General features: G+C 42.8%; 1 protein-coding gene across 6 annotated transcripts in view; it reads left to right on the forward strand.

The window, feature by feature from the left end:
* Positions 1-269: 269 nt before the first annotated feature.
* Positions 270-19,098, forward strand: part of OSBPL3 (oxysterol binding protein like 3) — a 162,123-nt gene continuing 143,294 nt past the window's right edge. For 3 of the 6 annotated variants that reach the window (XM_074367332.1, XM_045505663.2, XM_074367335.1), the window contains exon 1: positions 271-561. The gene's annotated coding sequence lies outside the window, so the exon portion shown is untranslated. Of the gene's footprint in view, positions 562-19,098 lie in introns of all 6 variants that reach the window. The other 3 variants (XM_074367334.1, XM_074367336.1, XM_074367333.1) reach the window with 2 other exon arrangements.

Below are 19,098 nucleotides of genomic sequence, written 5' to 3' on the forward strand. Positions count from 1 at the left end.
GTGCACCTCTCATCTCCCTCTCTTTCGCACCTGCGGGGCACTCGGGTTCTCAACTCTGCAGACTGCGTCATGGAATCCGTCCGCTTCTTTCAAGTGCATCGCCCCACCTCCTTCCCCGGGAGCTACTCCTGATTGGTGGAAGTATGGGTCACTCTGCCTACCCTCCCGCCTTCCCCACGTGGGCCCACCCCAGGGCGGGCGCAGTCTCTTCCTCCTAGCTCCCGCCCCTCGCTCCCCTCTGCGGCTAATCGCCGGGCGGCGCGCTCGGAGAAGTTCTGGGCGAAGTCCTGGGAACTGGCCCAGCGATAGCAGCGCCGGCAAGCGGGGCGGGACAAGGCGAGCCGAGCGCGAGGCGGCTCGTGCGCCGCGCGGGCTCTGGTCCTGCGAGTCGTCCGTGACTAGCTGTGCCCAACCCAGTCTCCTGCTGCTGGTGCGGGAACTGTCAGCTGCGCGTTGCCGGGGGACTGGAGAAGCCGGCTTTGCCTCCTTCCGCATCTGTGGACAAACCCCGGAGCCGGGCACTGGGGAACTAGGCGGCGTCCTTGGCGGCAGAGCGCTCAGGTAAGCGCTGGGACTCCCGCCAGAATGGTGTTGGGGTGTCGTGGGGGCCCGGCGGTGGCGCGGGCTAGGAAAGGCTGCAGTTTGGGGGGCGCCACCAGTCTCCGCAGGATCGGAGTCCGCTTGCTGTCGCCCAGGGAATAACCGGGTAGTAGGGCGGCCCCGAGTCGGGGAGATTACCCTCGGTGCCGGCCTCCCCGGAGTTAAATAAGGCCCGAGTTCTGCCCACCTTGGGGCTTGATTCTCAGAGGGGCGGTTTGGCTGGGATTTTGGCGAAAAGGCGCCGAGCCTGGGTTGGGGGCGCGGGAGTATGCGGCACCGAGGGGCTGTCCTGGGCAGCGACCCCGGGGCAGGAGGCACAGGAAACCAGCTTAATTGGGTCGAGCGCGAGGCTTCACCACATCCGCGGGATGGGGTGCACCGGGAGGACCCGGGCGACGCTGGCCTTGAAGGCTCCGGACTCGCCCGCTTCCACATGCCGGGTCTGCTCTGCTCCCCAGTGCCCCCGCTGGTGGCTGAGGGCACTCGCCCCTTCGGGCTTCCTAGCGCCCTTGGAAGCGTTTGCAGCCTCTAGAGTCACTGACGGGCATTGTTGTGTAGATCGTCACGATATTTCTTAAGCCGGGGCCCTCCGCCCTCTTTCGGTAATGCCAGCCACTCTCTGCACACTTGTACTCTCCCTCCTCCGTCTCACAAACTACCAGTCTCCTCCTTAGTCGGGACTCTGAGCCGAAGGAGCTGTGAAGTTGTCGCTTTCGATGTGTCTGGGGACCGCGCCGAGGTGCATCTGAAACCCCACCCCAACCCCCCCGCGATATTGCACTGACTCATAGTTTGAGTACTGGGATGAGGGCATTTAGAAATATTTTAATCTGCAGCTGCAAAAGACATTTATTTCCAGACAGGTAAAGGTATAGGTTCGACTCCTGCTCATCCTCACTCTACCCTCAAGGATCGTAAAAGGTGAGGTTCCCTCTTTTGGTCCGAGGAGACCAATTAGGCAGACTTGGGCAGAAATGCACGCAACCTGAATGATCATCGCCTCCACCAACATGCTAGCACACCACCCTGTTTGGTGTTCCTCACAGCACCCATCTCTCTCAGATTATCTCCTTGGGCTGTTTGTTGTCTGCTTTCCCCTACAAGAATGGATGTTGCAGAAAGCAGAGAGCCTTACCTGTCTTGTCCATGACTCCATCCCCAGTGTCAACAACAGTGCCTGACACACAATAGGTGCAAAAGAAATATTGATAGATTGAATAGTGGAAACTTATCTGTAAAATATGAAGAATGATGATCTTATAGCTGATTTTGATTTCCATGTTTATTTATCCTTTTTCTTCCTATTGAGAAATTGAACTGATACCAATAGTTACTATTAATTGAGCACAGACTGGAGCTGGATATATACTAGAAACTTTGTATAGTTCATCTCATTAAACATTACAGTAGTCTTATTAGCTGGGTATTTCTAACCAGGTGGGAAATTGAGGCTCCAGCAGGTTCACCAATTTTCCCAGGATTATCCTGGCAGAACTAGAATTCCAACTCATTTTCTATTGTGCTGGGCTGCTTCCAAGAAACTAAAATTTGGTTTTCACCATTACAGCTAATAGACATTTAGCATTATTCGTAACCAAAGCTATTGCTTAGCCAGAAGATTTGTTGCTTTATCATTATTGAGATTTAGTTTCAATTATAACTAATAATTATGCCATAGGCCAGATAGATAATACAAGGCTGCCATAGGCTTCACCATCTTGATGACAGTGCTGTGAGGTTATCTCCATTTTATAGATGAAGAAATTGCAGCCTAGGTCCAGGAACCAGCCCAGGGTCAATAGTAAATTGCTGAGCTAGATTTTAATAGTTCTGACTGTGAATCTTTAGCTCCTTCTGCTGTACTGAAGTGTCTCCTGCTTCCACTACTTAATTAGATGTTAACTCATGATAGAGTCTAATGATACAGAATATTAAAATGGTCTGAGGTTGGGCTATAAAATGTCTACTATTTTTTGAATTGTTGAGACTCTTACTGCCATTGATTTTTTTGATTGAGTTTATGGTTTGTGGGCCTGGTCGATGGGGCACTTTTAATGCAGGAGGAAAGGAAACTCTCCTCTCACCTAGAGTTAAATTTACTTTCACCTAAATCTAAAGAGAAATCTGAAGGGTTTTACCCACTGTGGTAACTGAACTTTGAACGCAGTAATGCTTTCTGCCTCTTAAGGAAGGTACTGGAAGACCAGCTGGTTCCTTGATTCTCACACATAGAATGGAGAGTTAGAAACCACTACCAGTTCCAGAAGCTTCTGCAACAACCTTTTAGCAAAATAATTACATTTCCACTTTTTGTTCTTTTGTAGTGAAACTGAGGGCAAGAAATTGGATAAGTTTGTCATGTTACCACCTAAAGGGCTAATGACAAAACAGAGGATGAGAAGGAATTCGAGATCCCTTTTTTCTTCTACTTCATTCCAGTTTCAGGAGTGTAACATTTGTCCTTGCATGAGGACCTGGATAATCCATGGTTTTAGTTAAACTGTGCCTCTTGGCAGTGCTACATTTTCTTATCTGTTAATTCCATTTCAGGAGTACTCCAGGGAGGGTTGGAGAATCCTCCAACCCAGAATGTCCACAGAAATGGTTGGTCTGTGGGGCGCTAAGGAACATGGAAGCTGTTAAGATGAAGGAGCCTTCATAGTTGAGAGTTGTTTATAGTTCCCTGGGCATTCTTTTCCTGTCTACATCTTATTCATCAGCTTTTTAGCCCCCTTCTCTGGAAACGTCCTTGACCTCCCAGTGACCACTGTTCAGACCACGTTAATGCTCCCCCCATCTCTTGTCTCTCTCCTCCGCAGTGTCTGTCACATCCATGCCTTCCCGTTGCCCCTGCACTGTCTTTGCTCAGGGCCTTAGGGACTTCTGCACTCGGTCCTAACACTGCCAACAGTCAGACTTGCCTCCCTCAGCCGCTCCTTCCTATCACAGTCAGGTAAATTCCTTAGGTCCTGTTGTTATATTGCTAGAAAGTTTTGAGTGGCTTATACAGTTAATAATAAGGTTAATAACGGCAGCAGGAGCTGCTGGCCTTCTTGTGCCACGTGCTGTCATGAGTGCTGTACGTGAATTAAATTGTGTTTACTCCTCAGAGCAACGCCAAAGCAGCCACTGTGATTATCTGCCCTCCAATTTCTAGATGAGGATGGGAAAAGTTAAGCTCACAGCAACTTTACAACTAATACAAGGTGGCCCTGAGACTCAAACCCCAGGTTCTTTCTCTCCCCTTTTAAGGTAGACTCCTGAGCCTAACGTCAGGAGCAGCCTGGGCTCGGGTCTGCCTTCACCCATCATTCCCCAGCCCTGTGGCCTGGCAGCCTGAACTGTATTCAACAGCAGCATTTTGCCTTTGCCTAGATAGCTCTTTCATGGTTACTTCCTGTGAAACCCCATCTTTCAAGGCTGAACTCAAACCAATTCCACCAGAATAATCTCTCTGAACTCAGTGTCTCACAGCATTAAACACACACACACACACATACACACACAATCCCCAGTTCAGTTTCTGATCACTGAGTATGTTGGTTTCTTTCTTTCCCTCAGCCTTTTTGTTTCTTTCATACCCACTCCCGACATTCCTCAACCACAGTGCTTCCTGGGTTATTTATGCAAATGTGTTGCCTCCTTTACTAGATTGTAAATGCCTTGAAGGCAGGGCGAGTACCCATTCACCTGTTTCTCCCTCATATTACTAAGCCTGGCATCCTATCCATAGTACGTGCTCAATTAAAAAGAGAATAGAAACAATTATATTTGGTTACATTGTTAGAATGTTCTGTGAAAAAAGTAGTTGGAATGTGGCATTTGGTTTCCTACTTTTCGATCCACAGTACTGTAATACTGTCTTCAATTTATGATGAAGCAATAGAAATCCTAGGTATTTAAATCCATGAAAAGCGCCTATTCTGGTTGTTTTCACCTTGCATATATTGCATGGAGATCACAAACCTAGAAACAAAACAAACACTGTAAGGTAAATATCTTGCATCTTATATGCACTATTTTTTCATATATATGATAATGGTATTAAAATGTATTAAAACTCATGAAATTTAACCTAATTTTTGTCAGTGCTTTATTCATCAATGAATATTTCACATTTTTTAACCTGATTTACTTGATCTTCTATGAATCACCTCCAGCTCATACTGCATCACTAGGCTCTGTGTGTTCCCGACAGGACAGGTTGAAATAAATTCAGCTCCCCACCTGTATCCCCGGGGCTATGCATAATGTGCTCCTGCTTCCCAGGTTTTGCAAAATCTTCTGTCCTCTTTATGTCTTCCTCCTCACTCACGTGCATCTGGCTAGTCCCCACTCATCCATCACATTTTAGTATGGACGTCACCTGTAGGAACCATTGCTCTGCCGCCTCCAGTTGGAAAACGCACACGGCATTCTGTGCCTACTTCTTTTGGAGGGAGCAGTTGCCATACTGTTTCGTAACTGCTCGTCACTTGACTAAATCTTCCCTGAAACCACTGACTCTTTTTGGCTTACATTAGAATCACACAGGGGTCTTTTAAAACTTTTCCTTACCTGAGGCCCCACTCCCAAACTTTCTGAATGGTTGTTCACTGGAATTTTTTTTCTTAAAGGAGTTTTCTCATTCTGTGTTATAGCTGGGTAGTATTCCGTTGTGTGAATGTAACATACTTTATTCAGTTACTTATTTTTTATAACAGCATTATTGAGATATAATTCACATTTTATATAATTCACCTATTTACAATATACAATTCGATGTTTTTTAGTATATTCATAGTGTGCAACCATCACCATAATTAATTCCAGAACATTTCATCATCCCCCAAAGAAATCCATACCCATTAATAGTCTTCGTCCTCACCCCGCAACCACTTACCTACTTTATGTCTGTATGGACTTGCGTGGGGCATTTCACAAAAATGGAACCATGCAGTATGTGGTCTGTTGTGTCTGGCTTCTTTCACTTGCATGTTGTATTTGAGGTTCATCCCTGTTGTAGCGTGAAATCAGCACTTTGCTCCTTTTCATTGCCTAATGACGCCCTATTGTTTGTATAGACCACGCTTTATTCCTTTTGCCACTTGGCACTGGTATTTTTTTTTTAACCTTCCCCAGACAATCCGAATGTGCAGGCAGGAATTAGACCAGAAGTTCCTTTGAGTGTTGTTTATTGTTGTGTCCTGGCAGGCTAGAATAGTACCTGGCACAAGATAGATGTGTAATGAACATCTGAATGAATGAAGTGTTTTGTTTAAAGTATAACTCCTGTTATGCTGGTGTCATCAAAAAGCATTGTCATTAAAAAGAGAGCCTCATGGTTGATTGTTTAGATCCTGATTTGAACAGATCCACTGTTAAAAAATATGAGATAATCAAGGAAATTTGAACATGGATGAAATGCTACTATTTTTAGGATTTGCTTTACAATATCCTGGTGATGGGGAGGGAGTATAGAGAAAACAAGGCTGCCCGTGAGTTAACTGAAGCAGGGAGATGAATTTATGGGGTTTTTAGTGCTGTTCTCCGTATCTGCTGTCCCCTGAGGCAGCCATTGGCCACTGTGGCTGTTGTGCACTTCAAATGTGGCTAATCCTCGTTGAGATGTACTGTAAGTGTGAAATACACACTGAGTTTCTAAGAGTTAGTGTGAAAAAGAATGGAAAATTATCTGTAATTTTGCATTATTGTTTACATGCTGAAATGGTAATATTTTGGATATATTATGATAATATATAATTAAAACTAATTTCACCTGTTTTCTACTCTTTTTAATTGGCTGCTTAAAAAATTAAAATTGCATATATGGCTCATTACATTTTCTCTTGGATGCTGCTGCTGTCTACTTTTGTGTAGGGTTTAAAATTTTCATAGTAAGTTAAAATCGAAGACATCTGAATATTTTAGAAGTCTGGAGCAAAATATTTTTCATAAAGGATTCCTCTTATGTGAAAAGACTGGGAAATATTGATTTGTTCAAAGATGATTCTTTGTAGAAGCTTATAGCAGGCAGGCTGTAACCTTCCGGTGTCACTCCTGGGCTTGCTTCATCTATGTGAAAATCTAAAAATTATTTTGTAATAAATGGGATAGCAGCATGAAGGGTAGAAGAATTGCTCCTTTATTTATCTGATTTTTTTTTGTTTTGAAGTTGATGAAATATTTCCTTCAGCCTTGAAAAATATGGAAGTGCAGTGGTAGTTTCATCGTTCTTAGTCACACTGTTTATATCCTGCAATTGAATTTTCCCTGGACTTGCTTTATAATCACTCTGCCTAAATCTGTTTGTTTGGGAGCCAGAATATGATTGTTTCTAGACCCCACAAGGCCCCTGGAATATGAGTGGAATATGATTCTTAAATAATAATAATAATCATGTGTAGATTTAAAGCTGAGAAACAAATTGTTTTCATATAAAATTTCTTGAGATGAGTGATCTGTCACTGTCTAGGTGTCTGTGTTTACTCACAGAAGAGTAGCCAAGGTAATAAACACAGCTTTAGGGGGAAGGGATGGGGTGTGGAGGCTAAATGAGTGACCCTAGAGGATATTCTTTCTCATCAGTGACTTCTGAGCTCGTGAGAGAGTGGACCTGAATTGAAAAATAGCTTGAATGCAAAGCAGAACAGAATTAAATTGCAGTGAGCAGCCCCAAAAGAGATGATCAGAGGGTCTGTGGCTATCAATATGAAAACAAGTGTATTCTTTTGTTTACTCTCTACAGTTAAAATAATAAAATCTGTTTGTTTTCTTAATGTTGTATGGGGTCAAACACTTCTCAATAGAACATTTCTTCACTTGTGTATTAAAATACAGCACTATTAAAGATTCCCAGACTTGTTTTTTGTCTTGATAGCTAATGCTGTAATACAAGAAATTTAAAGTTATACTTTAAATCTTATAAAACAAATATTCCTCCCCCAGTTATTTGTGGTGGACAGTGATCTGCAATGTTTAGAAGCAAAAGCTAAATAATGTATTTTTTAGTCTTACATTGTTAGACTTGAAGTGAATGCCTCCCTAGAATGAAAGCAAGCAGTGTGATTTTTGTTCATCCATTGGATGAGTATTGAGCACGCGCTACATGTCAGGCGCCAGGCTGGGTACAGGGATATGGTGATCAATTAGACAAATGTGGAACCTCCCTTCAAGAGGCTTACTGCTTAGGGATTAAACAGTCACAGAGAACTTGTTAATTACAGTGAGGATCTGTGGCTCCAAGGGAATGAGTCTGGATTTTAATTGGGACCCTGGAGAGAAAAGTTCCATTTTTTTGTGGATCATAATTCAGGCTGCTGATGGTCTGAAGAAGGAGGAGGAAAGAGAATGTGGCTGGGGGGTCACAGAGAAGGGTGACAGGAGTGAAGTCCTGCCCTTATTGTGTCTGTCTGCCGATTGCAGGAGGCCAGGAGGAACTGAGTAGGAGGAGGCGTTTTAACTCCTCTCCGGGGTTTTGAATTGCTCTCTGTGATGGTACACGCAGGTGTGTTTGTGTGTTACTGGGAGTTGAATCTACAGCTGAGTTTTTACCACCTCTGGAACTGGAACTGAATGAGATCTAACAACCTGTTCTCCAGCATGGCCAAGGAAGTAGCTTAAAATAACGTGCTGCCTCCAACTCTAGTGTAGCTCAGTTGTCTAGCGTCTGAGATGAAGTGGGCGAGGGGTACGTGAAGGCTTCCAAGAATGTAGGGGAGACTCACTTGGGTTTTTTTTTTTTTCTCACAGGTTCAGAGCTGTATCAAGCAAATTTCTAGTGTATGTGGAATTAACTGAGATTTCCTTCGGAGCTTGCTTAGGGTCTGGGGAACTGTCCTGCCTTTAAAGGTGGTGATGATAATTACAAAGAACAACATAGCAGTGGCAGCCGTAACTGCAGAGCCCTTCCAACATGCCAGGTTAAGTGCTGCACTTACACTGCCTCATAGACCTTCCAGTAATTTGAGGTGCCTCATCATAGCAGTTTACCAATGACCAAACAGAGGCTGGGGAGCAGTTCCTTGCTCTTTGGTCACCCAACTTCTGTTTATCCTCCCTGATTTCCATTTGAGAAATTACTTCTTTGGATCTAGTCTGCTGGGACTAGAACCAGGAGCCCCATTCTCCCTGGCCGTGGGTACCCCTGGGAGCCAGGCCAGTCAGATGCTTCTTGCTGGAATCTGGGTCCAGTGCCAAGGGTCATGCAGATTCTGCCGCCGAGGATGTGTCCTGACCAGGCCGTTCTTGTCTGCACTGCATTATTGTCATCTGGCTTCAGGTCTCATGAAGCTGTGCCAATGCTCGCCTCTCCAGCACCCTCTTACTTCCTGAAACTGCTATTTTCCCGATACATTTTTTTGTTTTAGCTGCCAGAATGTTTTCTGTTGCTTCCACTCAATGAACCCCTGACTGTCAAAAGCCTAGAGGGGCTTAAGTAGTTTACCCATGGTCACGAAGGGACCAAGTGGCAGAGCTGGGGTGTAGTCGGGTCATTGACCAGAGGGACCCTCAGTGTGGTGGAGAGCACAGGGCTGGGAGTCAGAGAGTCAGAGGCTGACTCCAGTCCCAGCAGTGCCTCTCCCTCTGTGGCCGTGGGCTGATCACTGCCTTTTTAGGATGAACAGGATGGACAAGATGAAATTTACACACGTATCTAAAGGACACCCAGCTCCAGAGGATTTCCTCCTCCGTGAGATTTTTGGACATACTGTGTTCCAGTTTCCAATGCAATTAGAGGTTTGAGGTGTGGTTCGAGGCAGTGGTTTTCAAAGTGTGGTTCCACTTTGAGTTGCTGTGTCACTGTCACCTGGGGACATGTTAGAAATGCAAATTCTTGGGCCCCACTGCAGGCCTATTGAATCAGAAGCTGAGGGCAGGGCCCAGCAATCTTTTACAAACCCTCCAGGTGATTCTGATGCTCACTAAAGTTTGAGAACCCCTGGGCTAAGGCATTTTCATTTTATTAAAAACAATTTGTTATGTATTAGGCGCTACCTAGACTCAGGAAGCATGTAAAAATCTATCAGCCACAGCCCCTGCTCTTAGGAACGTTCTCTCCAGTTGGGGAGACAGGTATTAAAACACAAAGGGAGAGGTAAGGAGGGGTTTAAACTTGCTGTAAACAAGGTGTTGAAGTGCGGTGGGAGCACAGAGAGATGGTGGGAGATGCTTTTGCAAAGAAAGGGGGCATCTGAGTCAAACCTTGAAGGACACACAGAATTGAGATTAAGGAAGGTCTCGGTGGGGAGGACATTCCAGGCAGAGAATGAAGGATGCACCAAGATGTAGCATTTTTTTTTAATTGAAGTATAATTGATTTACAATATTATGTTAGTTTCAGATATACAGTATAGTGATTCAGTATTTTTATAGATTATTACTCCTTTTAAAGTTATTACAAAATAATTATTATAATTCCCTGCACTGTACAATGTATCCTTATAGCTTCTCTATTTTATACATAGTAGTTTGTATCTCTTAATTCTCTACCCCTATCTTGCCCCCGCCCGCTTCCCTCTCCCCACTGGCGTCCACTAGTTTGTTTTCTATATCTGTGAGTCTCTTTCTGTTTGATTACATTCATTTGTTTTATTCAAGGGGTAGCATTTTATAGAATGATGAACCCTCCAGTTTGATGAGAAGGACTATTTTAAATGGGAAAAGTGACAGGACATGAGAATGGAGGGGTAGGTTCAGGCCCAAGTGGAGTGGATCCTCAGTCCTGCAGGAAGGGTTTGGACTTTACTCTGTGGACAGTGAACAAGGTGGTGATGTTGGGGGAGCTATCTCAGAGGAAGCGTTCCCGTGGTGGTGGAGTTGGTAAGAGGCTGGGGATACCAGCACAATAAGACCTGAAGGAGGGTGGGAGAAGAAAGGAAAGACAACACAATAATATTGGAACATTAGAATGACAGCCCCTAGGAACTAGGGGGTCAGGGGCCAGGGCTGAGGGAGAAGTCAAAGATGATTCTACGGGCAATAATAAGTGGGATTGGTACCATCAAGTGAAAAATAAAGTTGGAGCCTTACATCACACCTGCCACTGAAATAAATTCCACATGGATCAAAACTTTTAACATTAAAACAACTGGGAGAAAAAGAATACTATTTTAATGATAACGGGCATGGAACATCCTTTCAAGATACAACACAAAACGCAGAAGCTATAAAACAAAAGGTTGATTCATTTGACTACATTTGATTTTTGCAGGGCCAGTTTTTTTTTTTAACTATGTCAAAAGGCAATCAATAAATTTAGTAATTCGTGTCACAAAGATCTAATTCCATCACTGTGTAAAGAACTACAACAAATCAGTAAGAGAAGGAACAGTTACTAGAGAAGCAAAGCATTTGAACAAATAGTTTACAAAACTGCATACAAATGACTCTTAAACATGTGAAAACTTTAACCTCACTCATAAAAAGAGAAATGTAAGTTAAAATTTAGCGAGGTGCTATTTTTCATCTGTCATACTGGCAGATATAACAAAAAGTGGCAACACTATTGGCAAAGGCTTGAGGAAAAGAGATTCATGGTGGATGGAATTGTTAATTGATCCAAGCTCTGTGTAGAGCCCTTGGCAATATCTGTCAAAACTGCAAACACATGCACCCTTTGAACCAGCCATAACCATTATGTGAATTTTATCCTACAGATAAGTAAATGTGCACAATGATATACGTGCAGTTATTTATTACAGCATTGTTTGAATAATTAAAGGATTGCAAATAACCTAATTGTCCATTGATAGGGACTAGTAAATTAATAATGGAGCAATTAAAAAGGAGGCAGCTCTGCATCTACTGATTTGTAACAATCTCTGAGATTACTGTTACGTTAAAAAAGAGCAAAGTGTAGAATACACAGGTTTGTGGCATACATGTCATACATACCAAGGTATGTAAGGGATAGGTCAATTTGAGTAAAAATATATTCATACATAACATTTTATATGTATTTATACATAAACATGTACATATTCATGCATATGTACACATACTCATAAACTAGATGGGGGAAGCTCAAGCCAGCTCGTAGCAGATTGTGGGACCCAATTGTGTATATCTCTTCCCAATTCCTCAGTCAATGACTTTGTGGTGGTGGTTTGAAATTGGCCAAGGGGGGAGTATTTCCATCATGGAAATCAGCAGAGGAAACAAGTCAGGGTTTTTGTTTTTCTAGAGAGCCGGTTGATAAACATTTAGTAGTACCATATCTGTATCATAAATGTAAAATATCTCTTGCATACAAATGGCTGATAGGCACATGAAAAAATGCTCAATATCTCTAATTATCAGAGAAATGCAAATCAAAACTAGAATGAGATATCAAATCACACCAGTCAGGATGGCCATCACTAAAAAGTCCACAAATGATAAATGCTGGAGAGGGTATGGAGAAAAGGGAACCCTCCTACACTGTTGGTGGGAATACAGTTTGGTGCAGCCGTTATGGAAAACAGTATGGAGAGTCCTTAAAAAACTAAAAGTAAACTTACCATACGATCCAGCAATCCCACTCCTGGGCGTATATCCAAGATACACGCACCCCAGTGTTCATAGCAGCACTATTCACAATAGCTAAGACATTGAAACAACCTAAATATCCATCGACAGATGACTGGATAAAGAAGCTGTGGTATATTTATACAATGGAATACTGCTCAGCCATCAAAAAGGGTAAAATAATACCATTTGCAGTAACATGGATGAAGTAAGCCAGAAAGGGAAAGAAAAATACCAAATATCACTTATATGTGGAATCTTAAAAAAAAAACAACAAAACACGAATAAACTTAGTTATAAAACAAACAGACTCACAGACATAGAAAACAAACTTACAATTACTTGGGGGGGAAGGGAGTGGGAAAGGATAAATTGGGAATTTGGGATTTGCAGATACTAATTAACTACTATATATAAAATAATAAACAACGAATTTCTACTATATAGCACAGGGAACTGTATTCAATATCTTGTAGTAACCTATAATGAAAAAGAATATGAAAAGGAATATATGTATGTGTATGTGTGATTGAAACATTATGCTGTATACCAGAAATTGATGCAACATTGTAAACTGACTATACAATAAAAAAAAAATCTCTTGAAGGCTATACAAGTTGGTAACGTTAGACTCCCCAAGGAAGGGAAGAATGATTGATTAAGGACAAGTGTGACATTTAAATTGTACCTTTGGAATTTTGTTCCAAGTAGAGATATTACTTATTCTGCAGTAAATAGATAAAGAAAACAAAAAAAGTAACTGCAGAGTTTCAGGCCTATGTGACTGTTATTCGAGGTGTCACTGACTTCTACAGAAGATAGAGGAATAGATCTTAGGGGAAGAGAATGCTTTCAGTTTTGGACTTGCTGAGCTTGAAGTGTATGGGTGATATCCGGCAGATAGCTCAGAAGAGAGGGCAAAGCTGGGGATCAGTCCTGGGAGCCAGCAGTTTAGTTGAAATTATGGCAGTAGAGGAAGTTTCCAAGGGAGGCCCAACCTATGCAGCCTTTTGGGCAGTCCCAGGAGAGAAGGGGGATGCATGTGGTACCTTGGGGAATGCCAGGCAAGAAGCAGGTAGGAGAAGGGTATGTAGTCACAAAGGTAGGGGGACCTTATGATAATCAGGGCAGCTTTCATGGATTGTCTACGAAAATTTGAGCCACTCTTCTCAGTTCTTTTTGAGAGAACATCACCTCATTTTATTCTGACGGCCACCCTATGGGGTGGGTATTATTTCCATAGTTGCTGGTGAATTAGGGAGGGTAATTCCAAAGAAAAACCAGGAAAGAGCTCCTGGGAGGGATGTTTATAGAGAAGGACCTTGAAGTGTGGTAAGATTTGAAAGGTCAAGATATTTCAGGCAGAGGAAGGGATGAGCAGAGGCCGCCCGATGAGCTAGAGGGGAGAGCCTGGGGGCGCACCTGGCTGCCCCATTTTCTGCAGGTGCAGAGCCCCCGGAAGCTCTGGAGCTAGGGGATGTGCTTTCAGCAGTTTGACTGGGAGTCACATACAGGAATCAAACGTTGTACTCCTGGAGCGCTTACTGTGTGCTCGCTGGTGGGGAGGAGGGTTGCTGGGACACTGGGGAGATTACCATCAAACTGAGACAGATCGTGGAGCCGGCCTATGACTTCAGGTTTTCAGAGAGTCTGCCGACAGGCACTGATGGCTAGTGCCAGTTCACTCCTAGGTGGTTTTTGGCTCAAGCTGCATTTCCCTCTGTGGTGGCATATCTTTTTCTTTCTGTCTTTCAGTAAATTGTGGGATGGAGGCTGTATTTTCCAGGTGACTGGGCAGTAAGGGAAGTTGAGGTGAATGAAGGAATGATTATTTGTTGATATATGTTTTTATGTATATGATTTATATATGACTTGGGCTGAGAATGAATATTCTTGTCTCACAAGACACCCAGAGTCCTGCCTCTGCTCTTTACAGAGACACTGTACCAGCTGTTCTTTTACCTTGCAGACATACACCTACAAACTGTAAAACTTCACCTCAGTTAGATTTTCAACTCAGTCTTTTTCTAACCCAGTGTTGTCTTAAGTTTATTATATGTGTGTCACTAGGGATAGTACCAATAATGAAGGGTCAGATAGGAAAAGGATCATAGCTGCAGCCTAAACATGGGTCAGAAAAAGGACTGTGTGGACTTCTTCATGCCAACCTGCTTACACATCACGCTCCTGACTTGTAATTCCTGTTTTTCTAGTCTTTGATCTCCCAGCCAAAATCACATTCCAATTTGTTACTTTCAATTCTGCATCAATTGTTCCTTGATTAAGGGTCTCGGAGCCTCTTTTGTTATCTGGCATCCAAAGGTCTAATTTTCTTAGGTGTATGGAGATAGGTGTAGCTGGGTGTTTAGATATCTGCCTTTTCTGACCCACTGATTAAGACACTTTTATCTGACAAATGCCAGGACCAGAGGGACAGGATGTTGGAATTTGGGGCTCTGTAAAATGTGTGATGTGTGGTCCTGAGAGGTGCTCTGATTTTTCTTCATTGCTAACAACTTCAGAGATGAGTTGGGCAAAATAACCTTGTTCCTGAGTCTTACTCTAGATGGTTAACTCTGCCTGAGGTTTAGCATATCATGGACTTCCCTGCATCGCTGTGGATAGTACTGTTTTTCCTCCCATCTCTCAGAGGCATTGTGTAAGAATTAGCCAAGCGTTAATAGATGTGAAGGGGGTTCTGGAGGAAATGAGAGCCGCTGATAGCTGGTTGAGCAGGAAGCCAGCTGGAGGAGTGTGGGATGGGACTCATGGTCATCTGCCGTGTCTCTGCGGTTCTAAACTTCAGCAGCACAAGAACGACCTGCAGCGCTTTGCTGCAGATTGCCGGGCACCAGCCAGAGTTTTTGATTTCAGGAAATCTGTGGAGGGACTGAGAATCTGCCTTTCTAGCAAGTTCTCAGGTGCTGCTGGTATAAGGACCACTTTGAAAAATCCAGGCATTGGTACAGCAGGCAGAAGACTGAGTCTCAACTAGCCCCAAGTCTACTCTAATTGGGGGGATTGGAGAATTCTGGTTATCAGTAGGTTATCATAACCCTCATATTTTCTGTTTCCATGTTGACAAATCACTTTAATATATTTTGCTTCTCACAACAAAATAGCCCTGTGAGATAGCAGGACAGAAATTAACCTTGTTATAAATTAGACTGAGAACCTCAGGTAAGGTGAACAATTTACCCAAGGGGCTGATGGCAGAGCTGAGACTTGCATCTAGATTTTTTTTTTAGTTTTCCATTTTATTTATTGATTGAATATACAATGGAATATTACTCAGCCATAAATAGAATGAAATAATGCCATTTGCAGCAACATGGATGGACCTAGAGATTATCATTCTAAGTGCATTTAGACTTTTTTAGTGTAGCTTTAGTGTTCCTTCTCCATTGCTAGTGAACACTTAGAGATCATCTGCTCTGAAAATGCTCAAAGTTTGTTTTAATTACTCCCAACACAAAAGCAGCTTTTCATTTTAGAACAGTTTTAGATGTACAGAAAAGTTGTAAAGAGCGTACAGAGAGGTCCCATTTACCCCACACTCAGTTTCCCCTCCTGTTACTGTCTTACATTAGCAAGGTACATTGGTCACAACTAATGAACTAATACTAATACATTATTATTAACTAAAGTCTGTACTTTATCAAGGTTCCCTTAGCTTTAACCTAATGTCCCTCTTCTATTCCAGGATCCTATCCAGGGTTCCACGTTATGTTTAGTCATCATGTCTTATTCAGCTCCTCTTGGGCTATCACAATATCTTATTAGGCTTCCTTGTCTTTGATGACCTTGACAGTGTCAAGGCATACTGTTCAAGTATTTTGTAGAATGTCGCTCGATTGAGGTTTGTCTGATGCTTTTCTCATGATTAGTCTAGGGTTGTGGGTTTTGGGGAGGAGGACCACGGAGGTAAAGTGCTGTTCTCATCATACAGTATTGAGGGTACACACCATCCACATGTTCTGTCACTGTTCATGTTGACCTCGACCACCTGGCCGAGGTAGCGTTGGTCAGGTGTCACCCCTGTAAAATTGCTCTTTCTGCAGCCCACTCTGTGTGGCCCACAGCTAAGGAGTGGGGAGTTAATGTTCCACCTCCTACATGAATTATTTGGCATTCTTCTGCATGGCAGGTTGGTCTATCCTCCCCAATTTATTTATTTATTCAATTAATCATTATTTATATTGGTATGGATTCACAGATATTTACTTTATTCGTTGGGTTATAATACAGTAGTACTTTATTTATTTTGGTGCTGAAATGTTTGCAGCTTTGGCCAGTAGGAGTGCTTTCAGGTGGCTCCTGTGGTCCTTTGACATAAGCCCATCATTGTCGATTTTTAGAGCATGTCCTTATTTTCTGGCACTACAGGATGCTCTAGATTCACCTGGTATAATTCTTGCTCAGCCCTAGAATCAAGATTTTAATGTTGGTCTTGATCCACGAAATTGTTTTCACTCTCCACCTGAATCACCACCCACAGTGGAAAAACACTGATCCATTTCCACCCATCACTTTAAAAATAAGGAAATCAGCACCTTGAAAGGTGAAATGGCTTATCTGGAGTACATGCAGTTGGTAGCCAAGCTGGGGCCCGGACAAGGTCTAAGTCCTCTGGACTTCTAGTCCTGTGCCTTTTCTACCATTTTGCGCTGGCACTTTCTACATTCGGAACCGGATTCAGCATACTCCCACCTCACCCACCTCCTTGCACATGGGTGATCGGATGGGAACCGCCTGCATGTGCTACTGTCTACTCAGGACAGATGTCAGCAAACAGGGGCAAAGGATCCTGGCCAGATTCCTTAAGGAGATGGCCACGACAAGTCAATTTACTCATCAGAATGGGCTTTTGTGATGGCGAACAAGTTACAAACCCACAGAACATGACTGCTGGCATCAGCACTTTGCAACTGAGGTTTGACCATGTGTCTGGCCTGTTTTGTGGGGAAGTAGGGACAGAGGGAGGCTTGTAGAATCCACACACTCTTTATTTGGGTTCTCCTCCTCTCCTTGGGGGAGGCAGAAAGAAGTGGATTCCACCAGCAAACAACCTCACATTTCACTTCATCCTCTGCACCCCTGGCATCCTTAAAGACGGAGCTGAACGGACAGGTTTTGGGTGTTCTAAAGACCCAACAGCGGTATTAGGATCTGGTGTGAATTAGCAGTCACACCAGGAAGCTTATTTTCCTTTGTGTTAGGAAACAGACTTGTCGTCAAATGGTGCCTAAGATGCAGAGAACAATAAAGAACAAACTTACTTTATATCAGTTTTTCAGAATGTTCCACTTCAAAAGATATTTTTTGATTTTTTTTTAACTAATTGAGAGTGGATACTCTGGCTAAAGAATTATTCCTATAAAAGGATTTAAAGAATAAGGCAGCAATGATGTTTTAGAACATTTTGTTTGCAAGCAACAGAAACCCATCCAATTTAAGGACAATATAAAAGAAAATTTACTGGCCTATGTTGCTAAAAAGTCCAAGAGTAAGACTAGCTTCAGGCTTGGCTAGTTATAGGGGCTCAAATCATGTCATCAGGTCCCTGTTTCTTGCCATTTCCTATCTAGCGTTTTCATGTGGCTTCATTCTCAGGCTGACTTTCTCCATGTGAGTATCTCTTAGCAGCTGTAAGCTTATTTCCAGCATACTGAATGACTCTATTCTGCAGATGCTTATTGCCTCTGAGTGTCCCTGCCCTTGGTCATGCCCCTAGCCCTGAGCCAGTTACTTGGACCAGAGTTATCAGGGCTGTCACTTGCCAGGTGTTGGCCAGGTGTTCCCTGTGGAACCAGGGGAAGGATGTTTCTTCTGAAGAATACTAAGGTGCTGGTTGATTGAAGGATGAGTTGGATGGATAAACAAACTTAACGGATGCCTGTCTTTTGTAGTGTTGTGAACACTCAGGATAAATGCTCGATGAATGCAATGAGTAAATGTTCAGCTCTGATGCTATCTGGAGGTTTATTTAGTCCTTTCCCAAGCAACTCATTTTTTGGACTTATGAGTTCTTCTAGACAGACCTTCTGGTCATTCCTTGATTAATGTACTAACCTGAGGTGCCAGTCCTTGTTACACCTCAGCAAGTGCTCTTCTTGCTGTTCCCATTGCTAATTTCAAGTCTAATTTCAGGTGATGGCTAGGTGATAGAGATCCTCTCTTTGAACCTGTTTACCCAAGTCAGTGTTAATTTATGTTTGGTTTTGGCTGAATGGTCAGCATAGATGCCTTTAATAAATCTACTTTGCTGTATTAAGGGAAAGGAGGTAACTTCTGATCTTTCTTTTTCCCTTGATGCCGTTCCTAGCTCAGATCATCAGTGGTTAATTCTAATCCTTTCTCCTGTAAGGGAAGCACAATTTTAAAAATCATGACATAAGCCAAGAATTATTAGTTCCAGATCAAAAAAATTTTTACTTGAAAGTTTGATTATTCAGATCTCTTTCCTGTCTTCTTGTTACTTGCCTTCTGCAAATTTCACTGCTTATTAGCACTTTTACTTGAAAGTGGACAAGATAAGATCAAGAGGTGTAATTAAAACCTTGACAGCATCCCATCGTCTCCTTGTTTCTTTTTGGAGAGACTGCCTACTTGGCAATGTTTCTATGCAAAACGAGTTTTGTACCTTGACTAACATGAATTGTGATGAATTATCTGTGAATTTCAGTTAATCATCTTTTTTGTATGTCCTCTTAGAACAGGAAGTTGAAAGTTGCCTGCAAAGTCACCTCTTCATGGTGGCTGCCTCGATTTCTGATCTTTTTCCCTTTGCCTTCTTCTAGAGTCCTATTGAGATCAAGTTAAAATGAATTAATGCTAAATTCGGAAAAGGGTAAGTGTTTGGGTCTGCACATCAGCCTCAGAGTGACTGTAATTTTCTGTATTTCCCAGCCAAATAGAAAATATTTTTAAAAACTCTCTCCATTGACACTGATAATTGGATTTATTATACGCTGATTTTATTTTGTCCATGTCTGTGTTTATTTGAAGCAC

This window comes from Camelus bactrianus, chromosome 7 (assembly GCF_048773025.1).
Source record: "Camelus bactrianus isolate YW-2024 breed Bactrian camel chromosome 7, ASM4877302v1, whole genome shotgun sequence".
In the NCBI taxonomy this organism is placed as follows: domain Eukaryota; kingdom Metazoa; phylum Chordata; class Mammalia; order Artiodactyla; family Camelidae; genus Camelus; species Camelus bactrianus.